The following is a 16,022-nucleotide window of genomic DNA, read 5'->3' as shown; positions in this document are numbered from 1 at the left end:
CAAAAGTTCTATGTAATTGTTTTAGGTCACACAGGAGAAAATGTCAGACTCTTCTCTTTGAGACTCATACCCGAGGATCTTTGCCTTTAGTGCTCAGGTTGTATCTAAGTCTTCCAGGAAGTCCAACTCATAGAAAGCACATGCCCACCATGGTGCCATGCTCAATGCTCTGGTCATTCATTTTTAACCTTCAAATCACAGCTTTCCTTTAATTCTATTTAAAATTTTATTTTCTTCTATTGGTTCAGATTGCTGTGCGTATTTTAAGATTGCCTTTAGTGTTTTACCCAGAAAAAGGTAAAACACTAAAGCCAATCTTAAAATACTAAGAGCAATCTAAAAATAATTTTCAGTTAAAAGCAAATGATCAAGTCTTTATCATCTTTTACACCCCATTATTTTGTCCTGGACTTAAGATCAATATTGATATAAATAAGAGATAAAAAAAAAAAAAAAAGCCAAGAATATGTTGGTTTGATAATTATCTTCAGTTGTCACACAATTCAAAACCAACATGTCCTCACTTTTTTTCATTATATAGGAATAGAGGAAACCATAAATATGTAACAATCATGGAAGCCATATTAATGATGGATTCCATTCAGCCCTGGACATTTTGGTGTAACAGTTCCACTTGGTAGGTGCACCAATCCCAACCACATATGACTACTGGCAAGTCACCAAAAGGGAAGAAACACAGAGTGACTATAGATTGATTGCCTAAACTTACTGCTGGCTGCAAGGCATCTCAAATACCTTCTAGCCAAGGATGGAAATGTATATTCAGAGTTAATCCCAGCTTGAGGCTTTTTTACTACCTCAGTTTATTCTTGCAACACAGAGTGCAACTCTTGCTCTCACATGTTCTTGGAGCTGCTAGAACGTTTCAGAGGTTAAAGTCAATGTTCTTTGACCTCACCTATAGTGCAGGGGCCCAGACCACTGTCCTGTTAAGGCCTCCAGCACAAGACAAGTGCTATGTCAAGATTTTTTTCTTATCTATCAAGACTTACCTCTGTTTAAAAGAAGATATGTCATACCTAACTAATGGAGGACAGTCTCTTTACTTTATATTCTAATTAAACGAAAAGTATTCTTTATAATGACATATGTACAATGAACCCAACACAGTTAATGCTTTGATTATGGCTTATTTGAAGATAAATTCTTATCCCTCCCTCTTCTCCCCTGCCATGACATGTTAAATGTCATCAGTAGACTTACAATTTTAAGATGAAAGAGTTCCTGTAAAGAGCGATACTATGGAGAATTGAGCTGATTTGCCCCCAAAAGAACCTGGAAGTGCTCAGAATTGGAGGTACCAGGTATCTCATAAGGCAGGGGTAAGGTGTGTCAAGTGTGAGTGTGTGTGTGTGCACATGTGTGTAAAAACTAAAGGCGGGGGATTATTTGAATGTCTGTATAGGAGGGCAGCCCTTACAAACAAACACAGGAGCAAGGGGACCTCAAGAGCCAAGAGCAGCCCCTGACAACACATGGTGGGAGCACTGAGAACTCAGGAGATGAAGGCAGCCCCTGCTGACAGCACAAGTGCAGGGCAACAGTGTGTGGGTGGCCCACTGCTGCCATGGACACTGCTGCCATGTAGGTGTTCCACCACAGCCACTGCCACAGCAGCAGCCACCACTTCTATGCAGGTGGCCTGCCAGCTACTTGACTATATTGACACAAGGAGGGTCACCAACAAAGCCTGGGGGAAAAGTGAGCAAGTGCAGACACATGACCCAGTGGACCAACCCACAGGGAAAATTATGCTGTCACCCCCCTCGCCCTGTGGTAGTGCACCTGTGGGTGGAGGGATGTGCACAGCCCACCGGCCTTGATCTGGGGAGAGACACATGCAGAACCCCCAGAGAGTGCAGAAACACAGGATGGACAAATAGAGTAAGGAAGAAAATTCCAAACCACCACCAATCCATCCCCCAACAGGGGGAAGCAAGGACACAGGAGGAGCCTCTGACTATAAGAGAGAGGAAAGGGAAATCCCACACAGGCTAACCTATTCAAACTGAGGAGCTCCAATATATCCCAGTGCACATGTCAGGGTCACAGATCACTAGCTGGGGTGCCAACAAGCCTGCTCAGGGTCACCTACCCCAGCCAAAGAGTGTCAGGTCACCCAGGTGCTTCTCCCAAGAACTCAAGAGCTAACTCATGTCCTCAATAACCTAACACAGTGTCACTAACTTCACCCTAGTCCGTTTCTGTTGCTTATAACAGAACACATGGAACTGGGTGATTTATAAAGAAAATGAAATTTATTGCTTACAGTTTCTGAGGCAGGGAAGTCCAAAGTCCATCTGGTGGTGGTGACAGTGACCCTGGGTTCTCACATTGCAAGATGGTGGAAACAGAGCAGAGAGAGAGAGTAACTTCCTCATTCACTCTCCTTTTAAAGCCCTACAAACCACCCATGGCCACCAATTTTAATCCATTCACTATGGTATGGTCCTACAAACTAATCACCTCTTCAGGGTCCCACCTTTTGATTACCATAATAGGATTTCCCACCCTCTTCACAGTCACAGTGGGACCAAGTTTCTAATACATAAAACTTGGTGGATGCAATTCAAGCTTCAGTGAATTTTGGGGGGACATGATTCAATCCACTACACCAAGGAATCACTAAGTGCCCCAGTGCCTAGGCACCACAAGCATTCACATACTCTCTAACATTGACTATGGCTGAAATACCCACATGGAGACTACACTTCCGAGTCTACCTGGAACCAACACTAAAACAATCTACTCAATGGTCAATGTAAAACATATCTACAGGAGAAGGTCTTTTTCCTAAAAGCCCACTCCAGAGTACTAGAAGAAGCAACTCTTTACCAGATGATCAGACATTAACATCAAGGTACTAGAAATACAACAAACATACAAAAAGAAAATATGACACCACCAAAGGAATACAATAATTCTCAAGTACCAGACCTCAGAGAGCAGAAAATCCTTGAAATGACTGAAAAGAGATTCTGAGCAACAATCTTAAGGAAACTCAATGAGATACAAGAAGACTCAGACAACACAATGAAATGAGAAAAACTATTCAGGATAGAACAGAGGAAATTTACAAAAAGATTAATACCTTAAAAAAGAATGTAGCAGAACTCCTGGAACTGGAGAATTCCTACAAAGAAATAAAAAACACAACAAAGACAAGCAGCAGGCTAGAGAGAGTATAAGAAAGAATTTCTCATCTTGAAGACTGTCTTTTTGAAATAACTCAGGTGTACAAAGAGAAAAAGAAAAAGAAAATCTAAGAATCTACGAGAGCTAGCAGACAAACCTTAAGTGCACAAACATCTGAATCATGAGTGTTCCAGAAGGGGAGCAGAAAGGAAAAGGCATGGAAAACATATTCGATGATAGAATAGTGGAAAACTTCCCAGTTATAGGGAGAGACATGGATCTTAAGATCCAGGAGGCTCAAAGATCCCCAAACAGAATCAATTCAAAAAGACCCTCTCTGAGACACAATATAGTCAAACTGGCAAAACTCAAAGACAAAGAAAGAATCCTAAAAACAGCAAGAGAAAAGCATCAACTCACTTACAAAAGAATCCCCATCTGACTAACAGCAGGCTTCTCAACAGAAACTCTACATACCAGAAGAGAATTGGATGATATAGTCAAAATATTAAAGGAGGAAAACTGCCAGCCAAGAATACAATATGCAGCAAAGCAATCCTTTATAAACAAAGGAGAAATAGTGTATTTCCTAGACAAATATAAACTATGGGAGTTTATCACCACACAACCAGCCCTGCAAGAAATCCTCAAGGAAGTCCTGAATGTGGAACCCAAAAAATGATAATTACTACCACAAATACACAAGAAAGAACAAAACTCACAGGTAGAACAGAAATACAAAAGGGAAAGAGAAAGAAACTAAATTTTACCACCTAAAAAACAATAAACAAACAATAAAAGGGAAAGAAAGGAACAAAAGATATTTAAAAGATCCAAATGAAAATTGATATAATGCCAGGAATAAGACAATACCTTTCAACAACAACCCTAAATGTAAATGGATTAAACTTCCCACTCAAAAGATACAGACTGACTGACTGGATTAAAAAGCTAGACCAAGCTATATGCTTTCTACAAGAGGCTCACCTCATCTGTAAAGACACCACAGACTGATAGTGAATGGATGGAAAAAGATATACCATGCTAATGGAAAACAAAAATAAGCATGAATAGCTATTCTTATATCAGATAAAATAGACTTTAAGCCAAAAACCATAAAAAAGAGACAAAGAAAGCTATTATATAATGATAAAGGGATCTATCCTGCAAGTAGACATAGCAATCATAAAAATACGTGCACCCAACAACAGAGCACCTAGATATCCAAAGCAAACCTTATTAGACCTAAAGAAAGAGATAGCCCCCAAAATGATAATAGTTGGGAACCTGAATGCCCCTCTCTTAGCATTGAACAGATCATCTAGGCAACAAGTCAATAGAGAAACACAGGATTTAAAATACACTTTAGACCAATTGGACATCACAGATATCTATAGAATATTTCATCCAACAGCTATAGGATATACATTCTCCTCATCAGCACATGGAACATTCTCCAGAATAGACCACATGTTAGGTCACAAATCAAGTCTCAACAAATTTTAATAAATTGAATCATTTCAAGTATCTTTTCAGACCGCAACAGATTAAAACTAGAAACCAATAACAAGTGAAACTCAGGAAATTATATAAATACATGGGAATTAAACACATGCTCCTGAATGACCTATGGAACATGTGTTTAATTAAATAAGAATAAATTAAATAAGAAATCAAAAAATTTATTGAAACTAAAGAAAATAAAGACACGTCATACTAAAACCTGTGGGATACTGCAAAAGCAATACTAAGAGGAAAGTTTATTGCAATAAGTGCTTACATCAAAAGAATATTAAGTTTTCAAATAAATAACTTAACATTGTACCTCAAAGAACTAGAAAAATGAAAATAATCCAAACCCAAAATAAGTAGATGGAAAGAAATAATTAAGATCAGAGCAGAACTGAATGAAATAGAGACCCCAAAATTCAAAAGAGCATTCAAATAACAAGTTGGGTTTTTTTGAGTAGATAAACAAACCATGAGTTAGACTAACTGAAAAAAGAAGAGAGAAGACCCAAATAACAAAAATCAGAAATGAAAAAGTAGACATTACAACCAATACCACAGAAATACAAAGAATCATTAGAGCCTGTTATAAACAACAACATACCAAAAAATTTGAAAACCTGGAGGACATGGATATACTTCTGGACACATACAAACTACCAAGACTTAACCAAGAAGACACAGAAAACCTGAACAGACCAATAACAAGCAATGAGATTGAAGCAGTAATCAGCAGTCTTCCAACGAAGAAAAGCCCAGGACTGGATGGCTTTACAGCTGAATTCTACCAAATTTTAAAGAGGAATTCATACCAATTATCTTCAAACTATTCCAAAAAACTGAAATAGAGGCCATTTTCCTAAATTCATTCTATAAGGCCAGCATCACCTTGATACCACAACCCGATAACAAAGAAAACTACACACCAATATCTGATGAACTTAGATGCAAAAATCCTCAACGAATATCAGCAATCAGAATACAGCAGCACATTTAAAAAATTATACATTGTTATCAAGTGGGATTCATCCCAGGGATGCAAGAATGGTTCGACATAGGCAAGTCAGTAAACATGATACACCATATCAATAAAATCAAAGACAAAAATTATATGATTATCTCAATAGATGCAGAAAAAGCATTTGACAAAATTCAACATTGCTTCCTGATACAGACTCTCAGAAAATTAGGTATAGAAGGAAAGTATCTCTAAGCAATAAAAGCCATAAACAACAAACCCATCACCAATATCATCTGGACAAAGATGCCCATTCTCATTACCCTACTTAACATTGGAAGTACTTGCCAGAGAGATCAGGGGAGAGAAAGAAATAAAGGGCATCTACATGGGAAAAGAAAAAGTCAAACTGTCCCTGTTTGCAGATGGCATAAGCTTATATATAGAAAAACCTAAAGACTTTACCAAAAAACTCTTAGAGGTGATAAAAAGACCTCAGTAGAGTTGCAGGATACAAAACCAACACACAAAAACCAGTAGCATTTCTATAATCCAATAACAAAGCAGCAGAAAAAGAAATCAAGAAAGCCAGCCTACTGACAATCGTTAAGAAAACAGAACACCTAGGAATCAATTTAACAAAGGAGGTGAAAGATCTCTACAACAAGAACTACAAATCATTGCTGAAAAAAATTAAAGACACAAAAAGATGGAAAGACAGTTTATGCTTTTAGATAGGAAGAAACAACATTGTGAAAATGTCCATACTCTCCAAAGTGATTTACAGATTCAACGCAATCCCCAAGAAAATACCAATGTCATTCTTCACAGAAATAGGAAAAAAATCCTAACATTAATATGGAACCACAAAAGACCCCAAATAGCCAAAGCAATCCTGAGCAAATAAATAAATAAATAAATAAATAAATAAATAAATAAATAAATAAATAAATAAATAAATAAATAAATAAATAAATAAATAAATAAATAAATAAATAAATAAATAAATAAATAAATAAATAAATAAATAAATAAATAAATAAATAAATAAATAAATAAATAAATAAATAAATAAATAAATAAATAAATAAATAAATAAATAAATAAATAAATAAATAAATAAATAAATAAATAAATAAATAAATAAATAAATAAATAAATAAATAAATAAATAAATAAATAAATAAATAAATAAATAAATAAATAAATAAATAAATAAATAAATAAATAAATAAATAAATAAATAAATAAATAAATAAATAAATAAATAAATAAATAAATAAATAAATAAATAAATAAATAAATAAATAAATAAATAAATAAATAAATAAATAAATAAATAAATAAATAAATAAATAAATAAATAAAACTGTGGCATTACACTACCTGACTTCAAATTATAGCTACAAAGCTATAGTAACCTGACTTCTGGTCAAGACGGCAGAATAGATGGTTTCCAGCATCATTCTCTCTAACAAATCAACTAATTTATAACTATAAAGCAACAACAGCCAAGCTGGGGATGCTAGAGCTCAGGGGAAGAGGAGGAGAGACCTACAGAGTGCAAGAAGGTGGGAGAATCCATGATGAGATAAAGAAAAAACTGCTCTGACCATTTTGAGCCCAGCCGCATCCAGGCTGGAGCTGCAGCTGTGCCCTTTGGATGAAGTTGCTTGGAGGTGGCAGGGGAGAAGAGGACTTTGGTGGACCCCAGGCCAGCAGGACCACAAATAGGGCTCCTGTGGACTCACATAGGAGCAAGGAGCCACAACAACTGAAGAAAAGGAGCCACTCAGAGGCTGGTGAGTCATCACAAGGGACTGGTACATGGCCCGTCCCATGGGAAGTGTTTGGAGCATGGGCAGTGGGGGAGACAGGCCCACTGGGAGAACACTGGGACACAGCAAGGACAGCTGATCTGTACCCCATCAGTGAAGGACCACTCAGAGGAGACTGATAAGGATTATAGAATCGCATGGGGTGCAGTTTGATGAAAAGACTCAGGCCCAGACTGGAGTTTCAGATCTCTCCAAAGCCGGAAGTACCTATAAAGTCAACCATTAAAACCTGAGCTGCACAAAAAGCCTTCCCAAGAGAATCAGCAGCAAAGCAGCAATTTAGCTCAACCACAGAGCTCAAGTGCTGGTCCCACAGGACTTTTCCCCATTTTAGAAGCAAAGGACAACAAATTAGTTCCAGCACAGAGTTTAAATGGTGGGAACAGCAAATAATACAACACAGAACTGAAAGAAAAAACGGAGTATCCGCAACCAGAGACAAAGTTTCGTATTAACTAAAGGTCTCATTTCACCTAAGAACACCTGTAACACCCAGAAGGACTGGAAGTCCTCTGGGATACCAAGCCAGAAAGCGGGAAGGGCCACGGGCCTCACCAATGCCCCCAACACATGCAACCAATCCTGAGGGTGGGGGATGAGGGCCTTGGCCATGTCCCCCCATACCTGCAGCCAGCCCAGCAGTGACCACCAAGCCACTGCAGGAAGTGCCCCAGGCTCTCCCAGCCAGTGTGATGAGGGCCTCAGGCCTTGGCTATGCCCCTCTCACACATGCAGCCAGCCTGGCAGTGACCACTGAGCTGCAGCAAGAAGGGCCCCAGACTCTCCTGAGCTGGGACAGTAGGGGTCCTTGGGCCTCAGTCACACACACCACTGACACCTGCATCTAGCCCAGCGATGACCACCAAGCTGCAGCAAGAAGGGCCATGAGTTCCTGAGCTGGGACGGTGGGGGGTGAGGGCTTTTTCAGACCCTCGACATCTACACCCAGCCCAGCAATGACTAAGCCACTGCTGGAAGCCCCCCAGTCTCCCCTATGTGAATGAGGGGGGTGCCACAGGCCTCAGTCCCACCCCTCTTCCTCCCTCCTTCCATCCCATTTCCTTCCTCTTTCCCCTCTTCCCCTCCCTCCCAGCTGTTCTGCAACAACATCCTAGAATGTAAAAAACAATGTTAATAAAGTTTTATTTTCTTTAAAAAAAATAAAATAAAATAATATCAGAAGAAATACACTACCAAAAAAAAAAAAAGCTATATTAACCCAAACAGCATGGTACTGGCATAAAAACAGACACTTGTACCAATGGAACAGAATAGAGAACCCAGAAATCAGCCCATGTACTTACAGCTGACCAGTCTTTGACAAAGGGGAAAAGACCGCCTCTTCAATAAATGGTGCTGGGAAAACTGGACATCCACATGTAGAAGAATGAAACCAGACCAATACTTCTCACCATATACTAAAACCAACTTAAGATGTATTAAAGACTTAAATATAAGACCTGAAACTGTAAAACTCCTAAAAGAAAACATAGGGGAAATACTTCAGGATGTACAACTGGGCAAAGACTTTATGAAAAGGACCCCCCAAACCACAGGCAACAATAGAATAAAGAAGGAAATGGGATTATCTCAAACAAAAAAGCTTCTCATGGCAAAAGAAACAATTAACAGAGCAGAAAGACAACCTACAGAATGGGAGGAAATATTTGCAGACTATGCATCCAACGAGGAATTCATATCCAGAATATACAAGGAACTCAAAAAACCTAACAGGAAAAAAAAACAACAACAAGTAACTCGATTAAAAAATAAGCAAAGGAGCTGCATAGGCATTTCTCAAAGTAAGATATACAAATGGCCAATAGACATATAAAAAAAATGCTGAGTATCACCAAGCATCAGGGAAATTCAAATTAAAACCACATTGAGATATCATCTGATCCCAGTTACGCTGGCTATTAACAAAATGACAGAGACTAACAGATGCTGGTGAGGATACAGAGAAAGGAGAGCCCTCCTACACTGCTGGTGGGATTGTAAATTAGTGCAGCCACTATGGAAAACAGTATGGAGGTTTCTCAGACAACTACAGGTGGAATTACAATATGATCCAGCAATCCCACTGTTGGGTATATATCCAAAGGAATAGATATCAGCATGTCAAAGTGATACCTGCATTCCCATGTTTATTGCAGCTCTATTTACAATAGCCAAGAGTTGGAACCAATCTAAGTCCATTGACGGACAACTGGATAAGGGAAACGTGGTATATGTACCAATGGAATATTAGTCTGCCATAAAAAGAATGAAATTTTGCCATTTGTGGCAACATGGATAAACTTAGAGAAAATATGTTCAGTGAAATAAGCCAGGGACCTAAAGAAAAATATCTCATGTCCTCATTTATAAATGGGAGCTAAAAAAACAAAAACAAAAACAAAACAAAACACACAAACACATTAAAAAAAGAAAGATACAACAATGACAATAATGTGTTGAACTTTCAAATGGAGAGAACAGAACTGAGGCCACCAGAAGTGGGAAAGGGGGCGCGGGACGGGGTTAGCATGAAATTTGTAAAGGGTCACTAAAAATGATTACACTGTGTCACGGTGAATATACTAATTATCCTGATTTGAGCATCACATATTTCACACAGGTATTGATATTCAACCCTGTACCCGACAAATATGGACAATCAATTACGTTTCAATAAAAATATAAAAATAAACATAAAAATGAAAAATTGTAAAAGTCTGTTTAAGCAACAGTTAGATTCCCAGGCTGCCATGAACTCTCCGAGTAGTCAGTTCCCCATCTCTCCTCCACACTAGCAGCAGAGGGGGTGCTTTGGAGAAACTGAACCAGATTAAAGGAGACTGAGGATGACAGATTTTAAACAAGGTAAGTGATATTCTGCATACTGAAAGGTAAAACCTCTTTCTCCTTCCCCTGTGTTTCAGAATAACAATAACCAGCCATGTACAACCTCAGAGATAAATTCCTAGAGACACATGAAGAAAAAGCCTGCTGGCTACCTGATTACTCTAGAACAAAGACCACCCATCAACAAGCACTATTCATTCACACTACTTGAACTGGATGTGAAAAAAGCTATACATACAACTTTTACTCATTACTGTGACTATACATACACACACACACACACACACATACGTATACAGTCACAGTAATGAAAAACACTACAATTTTTTAAACATGCTATTATTGTTACTCCAAGAAATGTTTTTGGGGTTAACCAAAATCTGGGGAATAATTGCATCAGAAGGATGGATTAGGAGAAGGGGAGGAAGTGTAAATCCTCCTCTACCATAATAATAGATAATCTAGATACTCTCTAAAATTGATGAATAGCTAAATGTGCATATTATTTACACATTTTAACACTTAAGCTCACATCAATCCTAATTACTGAGCCTGGGCATTTTCCTAATTTTTGTGACTTTTGTTTGTTTGTTTTGCGACTGGCCAGTACTGGGATCTGAACTCTTGACCATTGTGTTATGAGCTCTATGTTCTCCCAAGTGAGCTAACCAGCCAACTTTATTTCCCTGTTTTAAAGGGAACTTCAGTAAAGCAGAAACTTTTATAAACCCATGTACAGATCTCCTTGTCTCGTTTGCTGCAGAAACCAGAGAAGAAAAGGCAACGTTCTTGTCCACCACACACACACACCCCAAGTTACTTGAAATTGATTGAATAGATGGACGGATAGGTTAATGGAACATGGGAATTTCTGAGCAATTAATTATCAGACCCTGCAAGTGTAAATTGGCAGAAGGCTTAAGAAATGCACCTACCCTGTGACCTTGCTCTTTTATGTCACTATAAACACCAAAGCAGTTTTTCTAACTGTGTAATACAATGCATTGAAACTCACAAATTAGTTTGTTGGATGAGAAGAAACATCTTCTAACGTTTTGGAAGAAAATTACTACATCAATTTGTTGTCTAGCACATTTATAATAAAATAGAGATATGATTTTTTCATACTTTAAAATGCATCTTTTTTTTTTTTTTTTTTTGTCCTGTTTTGAGACCACCCGCACCGCGCTCAGCCAGTGAGCGCACCGGCCATCCCTATATAGGATCTGAACCCGCGGCGGGAGCGCTGCTGTGCTCCCAGCGCTGCACTCTCCCGAGTGCGCCACGGGCTCGGCCCTATATAGGTTTTTTAAAGCTATGGGCTAGTATTACTTTGATGAAAGTGATGTAATATACAGTTAGTAGTAAATTAGATTATTTCTTTTCAATTAATAATATAAAGAGTGTATACCTTAATTTAATTAAACATGTCATAGATAAAATAATCCTGTTCCCTTCCAGAAGGAGCTAGATGCTTCCCATACAGGAGCTAACACTTTATTAAAAAACAGAGATTTCCAGGAAGGAAATTCTATGAAGACATCAGAACCCAGAGAAGGGAAGTGGGAAGGATGTCTTTCAGTAGATGCATCACTCTCTCTAAATTAGCCTAGATATCTTTGCAGTAAATAGCTGTTACCTGCCCAGAAATTCAAAAGCAAATGATTCATTGTTTAAGAAAGTTGTTGAGCTGTAATCTGTGGAGATAACTTGAAAACTGTAAAATATTCTGCAAACAATGCAAACAAACACAAAAATTTGCAAGTCTTTGATAAATACATCACATCCTCATTAATTATACAGGGTGAAAAGACTCTTTAAAATGTACTTTTAAAACACATTATCTCTTCATTATTAGAATCTTCTTCTCAAGGAGTAAATAAATATTATGACTGAAGTGGAGATCCAAAGAAACAAGCTGCTAAGTAAAGAAAAACTTAAATTTATTCCACATCCTCTAAATTTACAAAAACATGTTTTAGTTCAGTGACTAATCTATTCATGTCTTTCCCTATAAAAATGTCCTACCAGTTTAAGTACGGATTCTTTCTACTGAGAACTGGATTACAAAGAGATCTTGAATAAATCAGAAGAAATAACCAAATGTCATGAGGAAATCTCTAAGTCCAGACATTTTGATATAGCCTTCAAACCATGTTTTTTTTAATGTCCATCTTTCCATGGCAGCTTTGCAAGACATTATAGTAAGGAAGTGGTTCTTCAAATATTTTAAAAGTCATGACAGCATTCCTGAAGAAATACAAAGGGTAAAAACAAAACTACGCCATCAGCAATAATTTCAAAGCAAAGCAATATCTCAGCTTGTCTCTAAAGGTATACTGGCATAGTATTTGGAGATTTTAGTGTTGGATTTTCTGTCTCCTAAAAGCATTCTGCAGTTCTCCACCCACTGGATAATCGCTTTTACTGTTGGGTGAGGACAGACACTGCCTGTGAAGAAATAATTTAATTGAAGGGCTGAATGGATTTTCAAATTCACACACCAGGCCAATGAGCCTGAAATTGCAGCATTTTGGATGTGTATGAGCCAAGTCTTTGAGAGAGAAATGGTTTTGTTTTTAATTCAAAGCGGGCTTGGTTCCAAAGTCTAAACAATATTGGAGGATCAGAGTTTAACTTTATAAAAGTAACCCTAGAGTAAGAAACAATACAGACTACAACTCATGGGCAGTTCTCCAGCCTCCATCCCAGGCAGGAAAACCAGACAAACTTCCTTGGCTGAGAGAGAGGAATTGGAGAAAGAAGGAGAGGAGAGTAAAACAGCTGAATACCTGAGTGGGGTCTGCTCCCAGGACCCTGCTGGTAAACCTGCAGGGGCGGGACAGGTTTGTGAAGCTTGGTTCAATAATCAGAACAGGAGAAGACAGGGCAGTATGGTGGACTAGAGGTACCCAGGGTACATTCCTCCTTCAGAAAAGGACCAGAACAACTAACAGACAGCTAAATACTGATGATGGAGCATCTGTAGGGGAGTGTAGCAGCAGACTGGTGAGATCCCTGTGGAGCATGAAAGCCCAGGATGGTGGCATAGAGAGGAGATAGTGGCACATGCCTCAGCCACCACGTCTCCAACACCAAGATTGGTGCAGGAAGAATTTTCTCTTGTGGCAAAAAGGTAGATAGAGGATGCACATCAATCCCCATCCTCAGCACAGAGGCCTGCAGATCCTTTGGCAGAACAAGCCTGGAGCCAAGTGTGGGGAGCAACCTAGAATACACACACTGCCTTGCTCTAGAACACCAACACAAACTCTTTATTCCCCACCCCCACCCTCTGGACACAAGCTGATGCAGGATGGTGCCATCTTGAAACTGGAGCCAGTGTGGCAGCATTCCCTGCCCTGGTGCCAGTAGCTACTGGTGCTTTCCCAACCTTAAGGCTCTGCCCTTTTCCCAGCATAGTCACACAAGAGGCTACAATGTCCTGATCCCAGCAGCTTGAAGCCTGGGCCCACAGCAGCTGTGACTCTACTTTTGCAGTCTGGGAAGCCAATTCTAGTTCTGCTCAGGTGGACCACCCTTCATTCCCCTCTCTACCCCCCAACCCTGCCAGCTGACTGAGTTGTGTGTACCTGAGCCCTCAACCTGGAAAAACAGTTCAGGTACCCTAATGAATATGCCCTCAGACTGGTGGAAATAAAGTGCATCTGCCCCTTCTGGAGAAGTGGCCACACTGTTCCATCCTGAACAGTCCTGCCCAATGGCCTTGCCAACAGTTTCAGGAGAGGCTGCACTGGCCTGCCTAACAGCCCCACACATCACCTAGAAGCACCTGGGCAGGCTTCCTCACTGCAGGCCTGCCTAGCGGCTTTACCAACAGTCTGAGAAAAGGTTGGACAGGCCCCCTCATAGGAGGCTGGCCTAGAGTTCTCACCCACCTCCTGAGATGTGGCTCAGCAGCTTCACCCTTGACAGTCCAGCTCCTGAACTGCAGAGGGAAGCACAACCTCACATCAGGCCCCAAGATGTAGCACAGCAGATGTCACCAGCAGACCTGCACTCAGCTAGCTGAGCCAAAGTGCACCCACTGAGTCTTTGAGCCATCACATCTGAGTGAGTTTGGCTGATGTTCCCATAGCAAGCCCACCCTTGGTCAGAGAAGCAGTATGGTGACCCTGCTACTAACAAACCAGTCCTGGAGACACTGATGTACCATATGCCCACACCCCCAGTCTGAGAACCAATCCAGCAACTGCATCCCCAGTGAGCCAGCTCTTGAGATGAATGAACCACAAGGTGCATGTTCACACCCCCAGCCTGTGAACCAACCCAGCCATATCTCCCCCAACAAAGCTATGCCACCACCACCACAAACCTCCCAAACATAGGCTGCTGAGTCACTTGCAGTCATAGCAAAAGTGGATTAAAGCTGAAGAAACTACACAAAGTCTACACTTCTGCAACCATCCTGAACAAAATCATTGCACTTTACCAAAAAACACCCCTGGACACAGATGAAAGTCTTTTCCCATACAAGTCACTCTACAAAACTCAAAAAGGTGACTGTTTCATCAGATGCAGATTTCAATGCAGGGAAACAAGAAACATGAAAAAACAAGGTAACATGACAGCCACCAAAAAACCAAAATGATGCTCCAGTAACTGATGCCAAAGAATCAGAAGTTGCTGGAAAAGGAATTCAAATTAATGATCTTAAGGAAACTCACTGAGATACAAGAGAATACAGACAAACAGCTCAACAAAGTCAGAAAAACAATGCATGATCTGGATGAGAATTCGACAGATATCATTAAAAAAATCAAGCAAAATATTTGAATTGAAGAATTCATTGAATGAAATAAAAAGTACATCTCAGAATATTGGTAACAGACTAGATCAAGCAGAAGAAAGAATTTCAGGTCCTGAAGACAGCAGGTTTCAAGTAATACAGAAAGACAAAAAGAAAAAAGAATAAAAAAGAATGAACAAAGCTTTTAAGGTCCATGGGATACTATTAAGGGAACAAAAATTTGAATTATGGGCATTCCAGAAGGAGAAGAATGCAGAAAAGATATTGAAAACCTGTTTAAAGAAATAATAGTGGGAAACTTCCCTAGTCTGGAGAAAGATGTGAACATCCAATTCCAGGCAGCTCAAAAGTCCTTAGATAAATTAAATCCAAATAAGTTATCTCCAAGACATATTGCAGTCAAACTATCCAAAGTTAAAGACAAAGAGAATTCTAAAAGCAAGAGAAAAATGTCAAGTAACTTATAAGGGTATCCCCATTAGACTAACAGCAGACTTCTCATCAGAAATTCTACAGACTAGGAGTGAATGGGACAGTATATTCAAAGTACTGAAAAACAAAAGCAAAAACAAAAACAAAAACAAAAAACTGCCAACCAAGAATATTATACCCAGCAAAGCTGTCCTTCAGAAAAGAAGGAGAAATAAAATCTTTCTCAGACAAGCAAATTAAGGGAATTCATTTCATCACTGCCAGACTGGCATTACAAGAAATGCTTAGGGGAATCCTACATCTAGAAGAGAAAGAACAATAATGAACATCATGAAAATACCTTAAAATATAAAACTTAGGGCCAGCCCTGTGGCTCACTTGGGAGAGTATGGCACTGGGAGTGCCGAGGCTGCAGGTTCAGATCCTATATAGGGATGGCCAGTGTGCTCACTGGCTGAGCGTGGTGCGGACTGCACCATGCTGAGGGTTGCGATCCCCTTACTGGTTTAAA

The sequence above is a fragment of the Galeopterus variegatus genome, unplaced genomic scaffold (assembly GCF_000696425.1).
Source record: "Galeopterus variegatus unplaced genomic scaffold, G_variegatus-3.0.2 Scaffold3167, whole genome shotgun sequence".
Lineage (NCBI taxonomy): Eukaryota > Metazoa > Chordata > Mammalia > Dermoptera > Cynocephalidae > Galeopterus > Galeopterus variegatus.
The sequence above is the reverse complement of the archived record's forward strand: the minus strand, read 5'-3'. Positions refer to the sequence as shown.